The sequence below is a fragment of the Centroberyx affinis genome, unplaced genomic scaffold (assembly GCF_046629955.1).
Source record: "Centroberyx affinis isolate AG114_WGS23_722 - 3 ecotype Tasmania unplaced genomic scaffold, CSIRO-AGI_Caff_v1 ptg002580l_1, whole genome shotgun sequence".
Lineage (NCBI taxonomy): Eukaryota > Metazoa > Chordata > Actinopteri > Beryciformes > Berycidae > Centroberyx > Centroberyx affinis.
In genome coordinates, this window is record NW_027280786.1 from 23822 (window position 1) to 40985 (window position 17164).

General features: G+C 39.0%; 1 long non-coding RNA gene across 1 annotated transcript; it reads left to right on the plus strand.

The window, feature by feature from the left end:
- Positions 1-8980: 8980 nt before the first annotated feature.
- LOC139656921 (uncharacterized) lies at positions 8981-13179 on the plus strand. The gene is made up of 8 exons (XR_011696161.1): positions 8981-9903; positions 10150-10263; positions 10779-10879; positions 11176-11297; positions 11562-11682; positions 11976-12081; positions 12376-12442; positions 13077-13179. It is a non-coding gene; the product is annotated as an uncharacterized lncRNA (long non-coding RNA).
- The last annotated feature ends 3985 nt before the right edge of the window (positions 13180-17164 follow it).

Consider the following 17164-nt stretch of genomic DNA (forward strand, 5'->3'; position numbering starts at 1 on the left):
TTTTGGGAAATGGAGCATAATTTCAAGAAATGTGTCTTAGCAATCAAGAAAAACTGTAAAAGCTGTTTGTCTGGTATCATCTACCAAAAACACTCTCAATCCATTTTACATGTTAATTTTGCACCACCTCTCTAAGCCTTTCCAATAACAGGTTGTTTCTGCTCCTGTGTCTTTAAGGCTTATTAATATTAATGACCCCAATGTTGTGATTGGCTAACCGTTTCAAATTTCAAAGGTGACACACCACAGCACTGGCAGAGCAGGCAGCAGACAGGCAGGGAAAACTCTCCAGTAATAAACAATGACAACCGCTCAAACACTTAAAAAAAAAACAAAAAAAACACTGTTAGTCTATTATTTCTTACAAAAATGATAATGAAAGTTACGGAAGTCCAAACAGCTGGTTTAGAGGCTCGCTTTTCTAATATGGATTGTGTGGATTTAGTTGGCGACCGTGCATTTTGATACTTTCACAATGTTTAGATAGCACATCCAACTCCTTTATAATCAAAGAGGCAAGGAAAATCCTGTTGGGACCTTTAAAGAGCAAACACTTTGAGAAAATGTTACTATTTGTCATCAGATACCTGAAGGCCTGACAGACCAAGGGGCAGCAAAGCGCCGGCGTAAGATGGACGGGCCAACTGTACAGGCACCAGTCAAACAGGTACATACATTGTCCTACAGTGTACAGACACAGCATATTTGCAGCACACTCAGTTATATCTTTGCTAACTCGTCATTATCACACAATACTTGAAAGTCCAGTGGCAGCAGTTACACTGTAGATATGGCTTGACACCCAGGGTTATATCTTACTTGGCTGCTCATCATAACATAATGTGTGAAGTTACTTTTCTTTTAAATGTCTGTTTGCAAAATATTCTTCAATCTTACACCCTTTCGTTACTGCTGTCAATATTTTCAAACCTTTGATTGAAACGTGGATTCTGCTACAATTTTACTACAATTCCCTAATCAATCACTATTTGGCAAATGCTCAATTGTACAGTGGTGTTGCATCTAATGTGGATTTAACTTACAGTAAGTCAACCACATGGTTTATAGACTGAAACAATGGAAACTTCAAAGAAGAATAACAAATTATAACTCCCTAATACCATTTCACTCAGACTCTAGTGATCATGTGTGATGAGATGTTTACTCTCTCTCAGCCTTGGTTGCTGCATGTATCTGAACATGTTAAGATCTCATGTCACTGATTGTAATACAATTCTATTTGAAGCTACTGTTTTTCACACAGAATGCCCCCCACATGCACTTTGGCATTATGTACCTTCCCTATTTAGAATGTAACACCACTGTATTTGGTATAAAAGTATAAAGTTGTTGTCTGCACCAGTCACATGTTAGTTGCTTCTAGGGCTGTCCCCGAAAAATCAACAATTCAATGGATCAACCAACAGACCCCCATATCGACTGCACTGATCATAGTCAAACAGTTAATTACACTGTTGTGTTTGGAAGGGTGACAGCAGCAAAGCTAATTACAATACTACTAATTTAATTGGGTATTTGAACAAACACTATTTGATGGAGTACAGCAAGATCCCACACAATATGCTAGCTCACAACAAGAATATACTGAGGCAGCAAACATTAGAGGATGCAGTTAAAAAAGAAAAAACGAGAGGATTATCATTGAATTTACGGCAATGGATGACCATCCCCTGTGGCCTTTGGCTGTTTAACATAGCATTTAAAAAAACAACAACTGTACAATCTGGTATTTGAAAACCACAATTACTCTCATTACAGACATTTGGGTGTTCAGATGTCATTGCTAAGTTTGACCATGCACTGGATTGATTGCAGCTTTAATTTACAAAGTGCAGCATTGAAAAATAAACACTGACATTTCAAAATGAAAATGCCTAGTTGAAAAAAAAAAAACACTTATTATACCACTGGTAGACTGGTTTGTTTGATCAATCTTAGTCAATTAGGAAAAATCTTAGTCAGGGACAGCCCTAGTTGCCCATCAAAAAAAGAAAGATATTCTATAATTGTGCTCAATACTATAAACATAACGCATTTGCACAAATAATAATGGTGTCACACCATTATTTAATATTTCATTCAGCTACCTGATCAGACAGCTGAAGAGTCACAGATTCAACAGCCAAGCAAAGGTAAACCTGTAGTTCAGATTTCTGGCACAGGACATGCAAAAGCTGTCATCACACCCAGGATTACATCTGTGCAGGCATCTCATTGTCAAAATGATGTCAGATATGCTCCCTTCTCAAGAAATCATCAGTGCACATGTGTAGCTCTGACATTTCTGGCCTACCACAATGAAGGAGCACAATTGAGGAGGCCTGACCTTGACAAAATACTACAGGAGGGTGATTCTTTGTACACCTGTGTTCAGGCAAACCTTATTGTTGAGGGGAAATTTCGAGGAAACCACTTGAGCATGGAAGATGTGCCACAGAGTGTTACAACAAACCAAAATACATACAGTGTACTCAAGTCTCCAGCGGAGATGGGATACCTGAGAGCCACACGTACTGATCGCATGCAGAGTTGGTGGTTGAATCTTTCCGACAGACTTCAGTGTCTCTCAACATCTGTCAGCCACGCATTACTCATTGTTCCTCCTGAGTGCATTGCTGTGTTTAGAGACAGATCTGGATGGTATGGCTTCTTTGACTCTCACTCAAGGACTCCCAATGGACTGCCCCACCCTACTGGTCATGGAACTGCTGTGATGTTGACTTTCACACACCTGAGTGACATGATTAACAAGATACACATGTTGTTCCAACATCGTGGTGATAAAACCCAATATGACTTCATGCCTGTGTCATTTCAACTGGAGCCCCAACCCAGCCAACATTCTGGACAGTCAACTAATGTGCAGAACTCACAAGAGAGTTCAACTGTACCACAAGTGGAGACAAGTGGAGAGCCCCAACCCAGCCAACATTCTGGACAGTCAACTCATCTGCAGATCTCACAACAGAGTTCAACTGTACCACAAGCAGAGACAAGTGGAGAGCCCCGACCCAGCCAACATTCTGGACAGTCAACTCATCTGCAGATCTCACAAGAGAGTTCAATTGTACCACAAGTGCAAATAAGTGTAGGAGCCCAAAACCCACAAAACAAAGGACAATACAGAAAGATGAGCAAATTAAATAAACAACGGCGAAAAAGAGAAGCAATGCGCATGGAAAGGAACATGTGTAGAAGATAAAGAAGCAGCTGCCTCTCATGAACTAAGAAAGGAGAAAAAACGACAATTTGACAAAAACAAATATGTCAGTTGTTCACAGTTTCGGAAGGCATATATGAACAGGAGATATAACAGAGATCCTGATTTCCAAAAGAGACAGAAGGGATACATGATCAGGAGATACAACAGAGATCCTGATTTCCAAAAGAGACAGAAGGGATACATGATCAGGAGATACAACAGAGATCCTGATTTCCAAAAGAGACAGGCAAAGGTCTGTTTAGGCTCCAGTGGACTTACACTGTCATTAACTCTTGAAATGTCTGTATCACACCAATGTTTCCACATTGTTATTGTTCATTAATGTTTATGGTTTTTTTGGGGTTCTGTGAACCCTTTGTGCTATCTTATGATCAATAAAAGAGTAATGTATCATATGATAGTACACACATGTCACTCAGTGGGGAGTGATGCACTGTTCTCAGCTCTTGGTACAATGATTTGCTTCTAGGTGTTCGGTTTCTGACCTGCTGAGCGGGCTGTCACAAGCCAGCAGTGTCAGCCGTCCCTTTAGCTTATTGTTGTTTAAATCAGGAGTGAGATTACATAATTATTCACTCATGTTGGAAATGTTCAGGGTACAGAGGGCTCATACCACTACAATGAACTGTTTAGGCTCCAGTGGACTTACACTGTCATTAACTCTTGAAATGTCTGTATCACACCAATGTTTCCACATTGTTATTGTTCATTAATGTTTATGTTTTTTTGGGGTTCTGTGAAACCTTTGTGCTATCTTTTGATCAATAAAAGAGTAATGTATCATATGATAGTACACACATGTCACTCAGTGGGGAGTGATGCACTGTTCTCAGCTCTTGGTACAATGATTTGCTTCTAGGTGTTCGGTTTCTGACCTGCTGAGCGGGCTGTCACAAGCCAGCAGTGTCAGCCGTCCCTTTAGCTTATTGTTGTTTAAATCAGGAGTGAGATTACATAATTATTCACTCATGTTGGAAATGTTCAGGGTACAGAGGGCTCATACCACTACAATGAACTGTTTAGGCTCCAGTGGACTTACACTGTCATTAACTCTTGAAATGTCTGTATCACACCAATGTTTCCACATTGTTATTGTTCATTAATGTTTATGTTTTTTGGGGGGTTCTGTGAAACCTTTGTGCTATCTTATGATCAATAAAAGAGTAATGTATCATATGATAGTACACACATGTCACTCAGTGGGGAGTGATGCACTGTTCTCAGCTCTTGGTACAATGATTTGCTTCTAGGTGTTCGGTTTCTGACCTGCTGAGCGGGCTGTCACAAGCCAGCAGTGTCAGCCGTCCCTTTAGCTTATTGTTGTTTAAATCAGGAGTGAGATTGCACATTATTTACTCATGTTGGGGATGTTTACAGATGAGTACAGCGGGCTCATACTGGCACAGTGTTCTATATTGGCTGGACAGACTTCCTTTGTCATTCATTATACTACTGCTCTTTTCAAGATTAACATGTTATGCTTATCAAGCAGTATCATGGCAGTGTGTGGGGGGCACACTGCCTTGATGAGATCAAGCAACATAAAGTAAACAAAAAGTGAGCTGCAGCTCCAGTGATGAAACGGGACACCAAAACAAAAGAAGACATTGAGGTAAAAATCATGAATAGGACTGCTAAGTGCATAAATGTTCACATGTAATTGCATGATTAAATCATCAATAGTATGGACTATAGTGTACATGAAGATTCATGTGTGGAACAGAGTTTTTGCAATATATTTTGTATGTTGAATAATTTATGTATATTATAATGTATACGGTTTCCTGTTTTTGTTGCCATTACTAACATATGTGTCCTTTTAGTATAGCCACAGAAAATGTGGTCACCACACCATGCTTACCAAGAAGCATCATGGCGGCGTGCAGATGGGAAAAAAACAAATCTCAAGCTAAGTGTTCATTTTTTCTGTTCATCTTATTATTGCATCTTATAAATGTTATAAAATAACATTTCACTACTTTGAGAATTTGTCAGAAAATTTGGCATCACCACTTACCCAAAAAAAACATTTCATGAATGTAGATACAACTGAAGAATTAGCACTAATACAGCTGTTTATGTTCTGATTGTTTTTCAGACATGGCACAGCTGTTAAACAAAGATGAAGACCACAGTGAACACCACAATGTCGATGACAGCAGGTCCAGTGAGGAAGCAGCACACCAAAACAAGTAGATATTGAGGTAAAGGTTATGAATAATGACTGGTAAAGACTACTTTTGCATCCAGTGTGTCTTAGCCAGTGTCATATTTGGTCATGTGCTGTGTGTAAGGGCATATTTGCAGTATATGTCAAATATTATGCATTCTAGTACACATGCTAATGAATGTGGGTGAATAAAGGAAAATGTGCAGTGCATTTTACATGTTTGAAAGTTGAGAGAGTGTACAACGTACTTAATACAATTCCCTGTTTTTGTTCTCATTACTGATACGCATGTCCTTCTGTATAGCTGCAGAAAGACTTTGGCCACCACACCATGCTTACCAAGAAGCATCATGGCATTGTACAGATGGAAAAACATCATCTAATGATAAGTGTTGCATTTTTTCACTTCATTATATTTTGGTGTAAGCTAATGTTTTCACTATTTTGACAATTACCCATATAATACATTGTCACCACATACCGAGGGAAACATTTCACTAATGTTGATATAAAAGAAGGACTAGGACTAATTCAACTGCTGATGTTCTCTAACTATTTTCAGACGCAGGACAGCTGATACAGATGGGGAAGCAGTGAGGAAGCAGAGGAAGCAGTGCACCAAAACATGAAGGATATGAATTTCACTGGTAAATTCTAGTGTTGCAGTATATTTTGTCATATGGGGTTTCTGTATCTAGTTAAGTGCAAACAAGTTTACATTGATGTGCATGCTTACATCTTCTTCATTATGAACTATACTCTGCATGATGGGGACTATGTCGGTAAATAAGTAAGTCTGCAGTGTATTTTGTGTTAAAATATGTTATCACCACATGCTCATAGAAACATTTCACTAATAAAGATGTAAAAGGATTAGGGCTATTGTAGCTGCTGATGTACTTTTTTTACTTTTTCAGACAGCTGTTAAAGCAAGGTGAACACCGCGACGACGATGGCAGCAGCTCCAGTGAGGAAACAACGCACCAAAGTAAACAGACATTGAGATAAAGGTTAGGAAAATAGGACAGCTAAACTTGTTCTCATTACTAATGTACATTTCCTTCTGTATAGCCATGGATTTGTGCAGATGGGAAAACAACATCTAATGCTAAATGTTGCAGTTTTTCTCTTTAGTATGTTGTAAAATAATGTTTTCACAAACAAAACATTTTAGTAATGTCGATATAAAAGGACTAGGACTAATGGAGCTACTGTAGTAACTGCACCCACACCGTCATTGTCATCACACATCTGGAAGGGCCTTGCATCCTGTGTGTGAGCCTCTTCCCTGATAACGGATCAGGAAAGTGGATGGAAAGTGGTTGGATCGTAAAGGAGGCCACTGACCTCTTGGTAAATCACTCCATTTTCACCCTAAGAGCTGATATCAAGGACCAGACCTGGTAAATAACCATAAAACACCAACACTCAGCCCTGTCTTTGGTAATCCCCAAAGAGACAGAGAGTCTGAGATGACACCCATTGGAATGTTGCCAAAATCAAGAGAAATCTTTGATACAGACTCATGAAACTTTGGGTATCACATTGTGGTGGACTCTAATGTATATGACTAATTTTATGTGTAACTGTGATGTTTTATATAATAGTTATTTACGTTATTCAATTTCGTTATCTTTACATAGGGCTTCGATAGCCATGTTTGATATTAAAGTGTTCAGGAATTTGTGCTGAGTTTAATAATGTTAATGTTACGACGGTCAATTATGGTGTATAGATCTGGGAACCAAAATTAGGGTTTCATGCATATGTAATGAGCCGTAAAACTAGACATGCCAGCCCACGCACACACCCCTCAACTGATCACAACAAAACCAAACACACACATTTCCAAGCGGATTTCATGCACTTTACGTGGTCGCGACACGTGTGCTAACGGAGTCTGACAACAACTTTGTTCCAAAGTTTGTCTCCAAAGACGGACTCAACTGCATCATCATCATCAAACCAAGTAGAAGCCTGTTTCATCCGAAACAGTGAAGATTGCCTTGCTGCCTGCCTATCTGCCTGACAAATACACACACACACCAGCACATGTGTCTGTGTGTCCTACCTGCTACAACCTCACTATCAGCTATCCTGCTGAGTTTAACTCTGAAGAATCATCGAAACGTCCAGAGTGGGTCGGCGTTAGCCTTGAGAGACCCACAGCCCTGTCCAGCAGCCTGCGTGCTCCAGCCTGCGTGCTTCACTCTGCTGCGGCCTGCTGAGATCAACTGAACAGACCTCGGAGCTTCATCCTCCAGCACCTCGTCGAGCTGAGACTCCTCACAGCCTCCCGGCCTCAGCGTGCTTCATCTCCCTCCGGACCTTCGCTGGTGTCGTATGTACTGATCATTGTCCACGGGGCATCATATCATACATCACACATAGCTATTCCATTACATTCACACTTCACACACATATCACACACCTTATTACGGCTCCCTATAGTTATAGTGACCATTCAGTTATTCAAAGATTCATTTGAGTTTTCCAGATAGTTATACTGTCGCCCTTTATTCCTATCTTGCCGACTCATGTCTTCCACTGCTCATCTTCCATGATTGTGTCTGCTGAAATGTTGGTTTAATTATCAGTATTGCATATTTACATGATCATCTATTCCTATTGCCATTGATTCATCAATTCATAGGTATACCTCTTGTATATACTGTACTATATTCACTTGTATGATTATTGAGTGTGCTTAGTTTAGTAATAAATATATTATTCTGCATAAAGTCACCTCCTGTGTTCAGTGTGTGGGTTTAAATTCAAACATGCAGAGAAGTCACTCCTTCAGATGAGACCTGTTGATGCTGTCTGTTATCTGGTGCCCCGTTCTTAATTCTCATTGAAGCTAACTCTAAATTATATTGATATCAGACACCATTAATACCTATCACCACTACACTACTGATGTTCTCTGATTATTTTCAGACACAGGACAGCGGATACAGATAAAGGAAACTGCCGACAACAGTGAAGATAGAGGACAGCAGCAGCTCCAGTGAGGAAGCAGAGGAAGCAGTGCACCAAAACATGAACACATTGAGGTAAAGGTTAAGAATTTCACTGGTGTTGCAGTATATTTTGTCATATGGGGTTTCTGTATCTATTGAAGTGCACACAGGTTTACATTGATGTGAATCCTTATATCTTCTTTATTATGGATTGTACTGTGCAAGACGTGTGGGCAAGTGAAAGTGAGGTGTCTGCAGTGTATTTCATGTGTTTCAGAGTTTGTGTACAAGGTAGTGTGTACAGTTTTCTATTTATTGTAATTACTAACATGTATTTCCTTTTATTTAGTGTTATGACCCCAGGCCATAATGTGTATTTGTATTTGACTGTGGTTTTTGTGCTGTTTTCCCTGCCTGCCTGAGGGTGGTGCTGTTCACCCTGTTCTGTGTGTTTTCTCAGTGTGCCAAGTTGCAGTTGGTGGCCTGTGATTGGACGGAGACTGATGCCGCCTGCTTTAAAATGGCGCCCGCTGATGCCAGCTTCGCTCTCTCTCTTTTCCTGACTCCCGACCAGACTGTGCTGTGCTGCCTAGCAATCACCAATGTTAGGATTGTTAATGTGCCAATCTCTGTTGCACATACTGTAAATATCTTCTAAAAGAGCAGTCCTGGTAGTTGTAGGGGTGAGAAGCCTTTTCTTTTGACATCTTTTCTCCTGTTTATGTTAGGGAGGTAGGTAAGAGACCTGTATTTTCTTTTGTTTTCTTTTGATGAAGTTAGGTAAGATAGTTGTTAATACTATAGATTGTTTTGTTTATTGTTTTGGGCCGTGCTCTCCCCGACGCCTATTCTACCTTGTTCTGATGAATAAGTCAATTATGTTTGGACTGCATCTGCCGTGGCACTGGTCATCCTTGGGAGTGGGAAAATGGGGGAGTCACTTTTGTGTTGTGCTCAGTTTTCCCCTAAGCCGGGCGTAACATTTAGTTTCAGAAGAACAGTTTGAGCACCAGACCACTGTAACACTGATTTACTTCATCCATCAGAGTTCCAATCCACTGAAATCACCTACTTCCTCACTTCCTTTTTACTTCTGTGTATGTTACATTTTGTAATTTAATATTTGTTTACCCACTCTTGGCACTCATTGCATGCCTGACATTCCTGGAAAGGGGATCCCTATTTGTGAGGCCCTTCTTCCATTTTTCCCTTAATGAGATGTTTGTGGAAGTTTTTGTGTCCACATTGAGTATCTAAGGGGGGCATTCATTCATTGTATTGAAACATGGACTTTGCATTTCCATCCCTTGTTGAGTATTATGTTGAATTATGTTGCTTGACAGTAAATATGACAAATAACCTTTTTTGTTTTTTACTGAAGAAAAGATTTATAGACCACTACTTAATTTTTTCAAGGTAATACAGCTGTTAAAGCAAGGTGAACACCACATTGAACACCATGACGACGATGGCAGCAGCTCCAGTAAGGAAACAACACACCAAATTGAACAGACATTGAGATAAAGGTTAGGAAAAAACAGCTAAACTTGTTCTCATTACTAATTTACATTTCCTTCTATATAGCCATGAATATGTGCAGATGGGAAAACAACATCTAATGTTAAATGTTGCCGTTTTCTCTTTACTATGTTGTAAAATAATGTTTTCACCATTTCTGCAATTTTCCATAAAATATGTTATCACCACATAGACAGGGAAACATTTCACCAATAGTGATATAAAAGGACTAGGACTAATGGACCTACTGTCAGACACAGGACAGCTGAGACAGATAAAGGAACATGACGTGAAGACAGTGAAGACCACACTGAGGACAGCAGCAGCTCCAGTGAGGAAGCAGTGCACCAAAACATGAACACAGTGAGGTAAAGGTTATAATATGACTGATAAGGCCTAGTGTTGCAGTATATTTAGTCATGTAGTGTGTGTATTTGTGTAAGGCAACAAATATTCACATGTGCATGTTTATATCTTCAGTATTATGGATTGCTGTACGCATGGTCATGAGTGTGTGGAAAAATCAGTAGAGGGGAGGCATGCAGTGCATTTTGTGTGTTTGAAAGTTTGTATACAATGCAGTGTATACAGTTTACTGTTTTTGTCCTCTTTACTAATGTACATTTCCTTGTGTATAGCCACAAAAACAGTTTTCAGCATCATGGCAGGGTGCAAATGGGAAAACACTGACTAATGCTACAACTTGCAGTTTTTTCCCTCCATTATATGTTAAAATGTTTTCACTATTTTCACAATAACCTATAAAATATATCATCACCACATGCCCAGAGAAACATTTAACTAATGTTAATATAAAAGGATAAGCACTAACGGAACTACTTATGTTCTCTGTTCTATGTTCTCTGATTATTTTCACATACAGATAAAGGAAGACGATGACAACAGTGAAGACCACACAGAGGACAGCAGCAGCTCCAGTGAAGAAGCAGAGGAAGCAGTGCACCAAAACATGAACACAGTGAGGTAAAGGTTATGAATTTCACTGGTAAAGCCTAGTGTCGCAGTATATTTTGTCATATGGGGTTTCTGTATCTGTTGAAGTGCACACAGGTTTATGTTGATGTGCATGCTTATATCTTCTTTATTATGAACTGTACTGTGCATGATGTTGACTGTGTGGGTAAATAAGCGAGTCTGCAGTGTATTTTCATGTGTTACAATATGTTATCACCACATGACCAGAGACACATTTCACTAATGAAGATGTAAAAGAAAAATTTGGACTAATGAAGCTGCTGATGTTCTGTAATTTTTTTCAGACATGCCACACCTGTTAAACCAAAGCAAACATCACAGTGAATGCCACATTGACAATGACAGCAGCTCCAGTGAGGAATCAGAGGGAAGCAGCACACCAAAACAATCAAACATTGAGATGGAGGTTAGGAAAAATAGGACAGCTAAAGCCTAGTGTAAAACTTTTTGTTTTCATTACTAATATTTCCTTCTGTACAGCCATGGATATGTGCAGATTGGAAAACAACATCTAATGCTAAATGTTGCATTTTTCCTTTTAATCTTTTCACTATTTGTACAATTTCCCATAAAATATGAGATCACCTGATAGATAGGAAAACATTTTACTAATGTCGATATGAAAGGACTAGTCCTAATGGAGATACTGATGTTCTCTGATTATTTTCAGACACAGGACAGCGGATACAGATAAAGGAACATGACGTGAAGACAATGAAGACCACACAGGACAGCAGCAGCTCCAGTGAGGAAGCAGAGGAAGCAGTGCACCAAAACATGAACACATTGAGGTAAAGGCTATGAATTTCACTGGTACAGCCTAGTATCACAATAAATTGTGTCACTTGGGCTGTCGTTATTAAACTGCACACAGGTTTACATTGGTATGCATGCTTACAACTTCATTATTATGGATTGCACTGTGCATGTCGGTGTGTGTGTGGGTAAAGAAATGAGTATGCAGTGTGTTTCATGTGTTAAAATATGTTACCAACACATGCCCAGAAAAACATTTCACTAGTGAAAATGTAAAAGGATTAACAGTAATGAAGATTCTGATGTTCTGTTTGTTTGTTTTTTTCAGACACAGCACAGGCGTTAATGGACAGCAAAGACCACAGTGAACACCACAATGGCAACAGCTCCAATGAGGAAACAGCATACCCAAACAAGCAAACATTGAGATAAAGGTTATGAAAAATAGCACTGCTAAAGCCTAATGTAGACGTTTTTGTCACCATTACTAATGTACATTTCCTCCTGGAAAGAAATACATTGGTATTTCAGGTGGTACAGGTGGGAAGACAATGTCTAATGCTAACTGTTGCTGTTTTTCTCTTTGCTATGTTGTACAATCATGTTTTCACTATTTCCACCATTTCCCATGAATTATATTATCACCACATAAACAAGAAACATCATCTAATTTCAATATAAAACAACTAGAACTGATGGAACTACTGATGTTCTCTGATTATTTTCAGGCGCAGGACAGCGGATACAGATAAAGGCCAGTGAGGAAGCAGCACACCAAAACAAGAACACATTGAGGTAAAGATTCTACATGACACTGGTAATGGGAAAATTATACTTCCATATCTATACACACTGGAGCATCGCTCTCAGTACAAAGCATGTGTGTTGTTGCCCACAAAGGATCTCGCCATAGCTTACATACAGCTCTCCAAAAATTAAACTACACAATGTGATGCACGACCAGAACGACAGTCATTGGCCTGCTTCATATTTCCTCCTACCTGTATCCAGTAGCTGAGAGACAGTGTGTGGAGTGCTGCAAATATATAGATCTGGAAAACAGTTCATTCCCAAATTAGAAAGATTACTACATGTAACTGTATTCATGGTGAAAAATATCCCAGAACTCAACTCTCACAGAATGTAAACACTATGACATCTCCTGTTATTACTTCCATCCTAAAAAAAGAACACAGCTGCCATATAGTATTTCAACGGTATACTGTACAATCACCAACACAGAACCATAAATGCTTAGACCAATCACAGCACATGTTGTAATATGTGGTCTCTTCATCTAAGTGCGCACAAGTTTACATTGATGTGCATGCTTATATTTTCATTATTATACATTGTACAATGCATGATGGTGACTATGAGGGTTCTGTGATAGAACTGACTCTGCAGTGTGTTATCTGATTATTTTCAGGCGCAGGACAGCTGATACAGATAAACTAAAAAGATGACAACAGTGAAGACCACACAGAGAACAGCAGCAGCTCCACTGAGGAAGCAGCATACAAAAACAAGAACACATCAAGGTAAAGGTTATAGAAGTCACTGGTAAAGCCTAGTGTTACAATTTATTGTTTCATATGGGGTGTCTCTATCTATTGAAGTGCACACAGGTTTACATTAATGTCAAAGCTTGTAGCTTCATTATTATGGATTGTACTGTGCATGATGGTGACGGGTACATTAATGAAAGATTTCTGCTATGTATTTCATTTATCCTGAGTGTGTACAAGGTAGTGTAGAACTTTCTGTATTTATTCTAGTTACTTGACACCAAATATGACAAATTAACTTCTGTTACTGTTTTCAATTTTACACTGAATTAACAACTGTCTGGCTATATTCTCTTTTTACTGTATACAATATGTTATTAAATGGCTTTGAAATAAAAAATAAATGATCACATATAGTGCCATGTCAGACTTATCCATATAATGGTACTATCTGTTGAAAAAAACATTTTCAAGCTACCACTCAATGTATATGTATAGACTTAGCTGAAACATAAACTATATTATAGAAAAGGCTAAATTTTGTAAAGACAATATAATTGTGCTTGCTGCCCTTGCAACAGTCCCTTAGACTTGGCGTTCATTAGTTTTGCTAAGAAGTGCAGCATTGCAATTGTTAGCATTTTGCTAGAGTGTTAGGAGCAGTAGTAGTAGTACTAGTACTGGTAGTAGCAGCAGTACTACTAGTAGTAGTGGTAGTAGCAGCAGTAATGGTAGTAGTAGCACTTTCACTGGCACTAGGTCACAGAGAACCAAATAGAGGGATACAGAGCTGTGTGTGTATCTTACACAGTGAAAATACACTGTAGAGGATTCAGTCCAGGATTCAGCAACAACACTGCTCTCACAGCGGTATAGCCTATTCAAGTGAGCATTTATTTTACTTGCTAAAAGCTGTCTGGGTCTCGGGTATTTCTGGCCAGCAATAAACCTGTTAAGCCGTAATTACGAAAAATCGCGATGGAAGATGGTCTATTTACAGAAGATATGAATGTCGTACTGCTTTGAAAACATGGGGTCTTCAGCTGTCAGAATCTGTAAACCAGTAGTATCTTGTCCAAACTACGTCTTATTAGGAAGTATTGTAACGGTAACGTTGCACAAATATAAACTTCATAAATATAAGAGCGAGTTGTGATTAAAAGATCCGGGATAATTTTCTCGTCAGTCTAGAATAACATGCTTGATACAGCTGGAAACTAGAAATTCAGAGCTTTCCAATGACCCTAAACGCACCACGATTTCAAGGATACAACGTCGGAGACGGGGAAACTTTGCAGTCAAACTTCAGTCGCACTAATATAAATCTATCTTCTTTCCAAAATATTTCCCCAAGGCTTGTGTTTTTTTCGCCAAAAACGGCAGACTTCAACAGGACCAACGGGAAGTACACAGCGATCGTCAGAGAGGTTACCAGCTAGACTGAATTCCTCTATGACGTTCTATATTAACCCCTTCGTCGCCATCTGGTGGCTGTATTGAAGTACTGACACCCATGAGCCTTACCATTCGATGCGCATCAGTATTCATATTACTATTTCACTGTTTTTGGGAGATTTATATTTTTTGTAACATGGCTACATGGAAATAAATACTGTTTTGAAGTAAAACTCCCAGTCAACATATAAACAGTAAACATAGCCAAAACATGGACACCAACTGAGTATATCTTTGCATTGTATATTAAATTGTCACATAACTGTTGTATAGCCTGTTAGTGTATTTTCATCAAATGCACAGTCACCGTTGTAGTCAAACAGTAGGAGAAGACATTCAGTTGCATCATTATCCATGGGATCTTGGTTATAATGGTGATATTGCCTTTGAAATTTAGATTACATACTAGGCAAGGATGAAAATAGTATTTTTTCCTTTATTGCAGCTCCATTTACTCTGGAATGGTAACAGATATAGGTTTACTTACATCATATTCCATAGCTTTTTACCTATCAACAGAGACCAGAAATATAGGCATTATGGTTGAAGAGCTATGCCAGAGTTATTTGGGGTATGGTATTTTAGGCGTTTTTTCCTAGGGCTGGGGCATGGGCTTAACAGCTTAAGACTCAAAAAAGAAACTTGAGACAACAACATTTGCCTAATTGTGAACACACCTACCTCAAAAACCTTATGATTGACGCAACAAATATAAATAAATCTTGAAAGCAAATGACAAATTACCTTCTTTGTTACTTTTTCCACTTTTCCACTGAATGAATAACTAAGTACCTGACTATGTTCTATTTTCACTGTATACTTATTAAATTAATTTGAAATAAAAAAATAATTGATCACATATAGCCTACTGCCATGTCAGACTTAACCATATGGTACTTTCTGTTGAAGAAAACATTTTCAAGCTACCACTCAAAGTATATGAAGTATAGACTTTGCTAAAACATAAACTATATTATCCAACTTTGTACTACATGGAAATTCATACATCTTACCATATTAGATACAGTAATCAGTTATTTCAGTTACATACATGGTCGTTAATATATTGGTAGGTCAGCAAGATTAGCCTACTTTCTGTTCAACCCTGTAAGACACAGGAAGCCACTTCAGTGAAAACACAATTGGTCTCATATATTCATGTTTTAGCACAGTCATCATGATCCCACCAAAACTGTCCTAAACATATTTGAGCTCATGTATGCCATTGCCATAAATCACCTGCAAGACTACATTGCAGTATTAGGCTACTGCATTGATTAGCCTACTCTGTACCTGGTTGGTTGAGGCCAACTTTGGAGACATGCTTGACATGGTAGTGTTGCATGTATTTACAGTAGTAACCCCATTTAAGCTACCAGATGAAACACTGAGGTTTCAAACCTATAAGACTATTAAATTACTATAGCCTACTCCATTAGACCTGCTGGTCATTGTGCTTTTTTCAGATAAAGGTAGCCCGTGAAGTCAATAGGACCAAAAACTGTATCGATTCCATGCATAACCCATAATTAATAATAATACAATTTCAAAAGTTTAAACATTCTTATTTTTTATTAAACTTTTTCAAATAAATGCAAATAAAAACAACTTCAACAAATGTCCCCTTCTCCCTCCGAATCCTTCATTCTCACGGTGGGGACATGGCGACGGTGGGGAGGACATCGGCGGCGGGAGGGGTGGGGGACATGACGGCGGCTGCGGCGGGAGAGATTAGGGAACCGGCAATGGCGGCGGCAGCGATCATATCATCTCAAAGAGAGAAAAAAACATTGTTCAGACAGCTTTGTCGATGACGGCATCATGTTGCGAGACATGTTGTAGGAATCCTGGAACGCCTTCGCGGGCAGCTTTATAGTCGCTCATGCGCACGTGACGTTGCTTTGTATCTGGCGCCGGCGCGCATTTCAAACTTGTAGCGTAATAGACCATTGGAACAGGCTATAACCTCACAATGACAGATTTATGAATGTGCGGCTCAATGAGTGTACTGTTACTTTTCTAATAGGCTACATCGTATTCTTTTTTTCAGGTATTCACAATTAGATTTGGGGGTTGGGGGTGCTGAGAGAAAGTCTACATAATGACGTCATATTAAATACTGCACAACATTCATGATTTTTGTATTAATTTGAATGGCCAACATTTTACACCAGAAAAAATAGTAATTTAAAACAAATTTCCTGCATTTCTATGGGGGATAGATACATAATTGGTGGGGGGGGTCCAAAAAAAATAGTAATTTAAAACAAATTTCCTGCATTTCTACACCACCTAACCCCTTGGATTAAGTCAAGAAACAGCAACCCTGTATAATGTTAACCAAAAATGTAAAATTATGTTACATTACTAGATTTCAGCATTGAGGTGCTTACATTCATGATTTTGCATAGGCATACTAACCTAAAAAACCTTCGCGAGAACGTTTCAGAGCGACAGACACAGAGTGTCCCCATAACCATAGCAACTCACTCTCACTCCTGCCTGAGAGGAGAGGGAGAGACGCAGAAGAGCAGCTGACTGAGATTACTCTGAG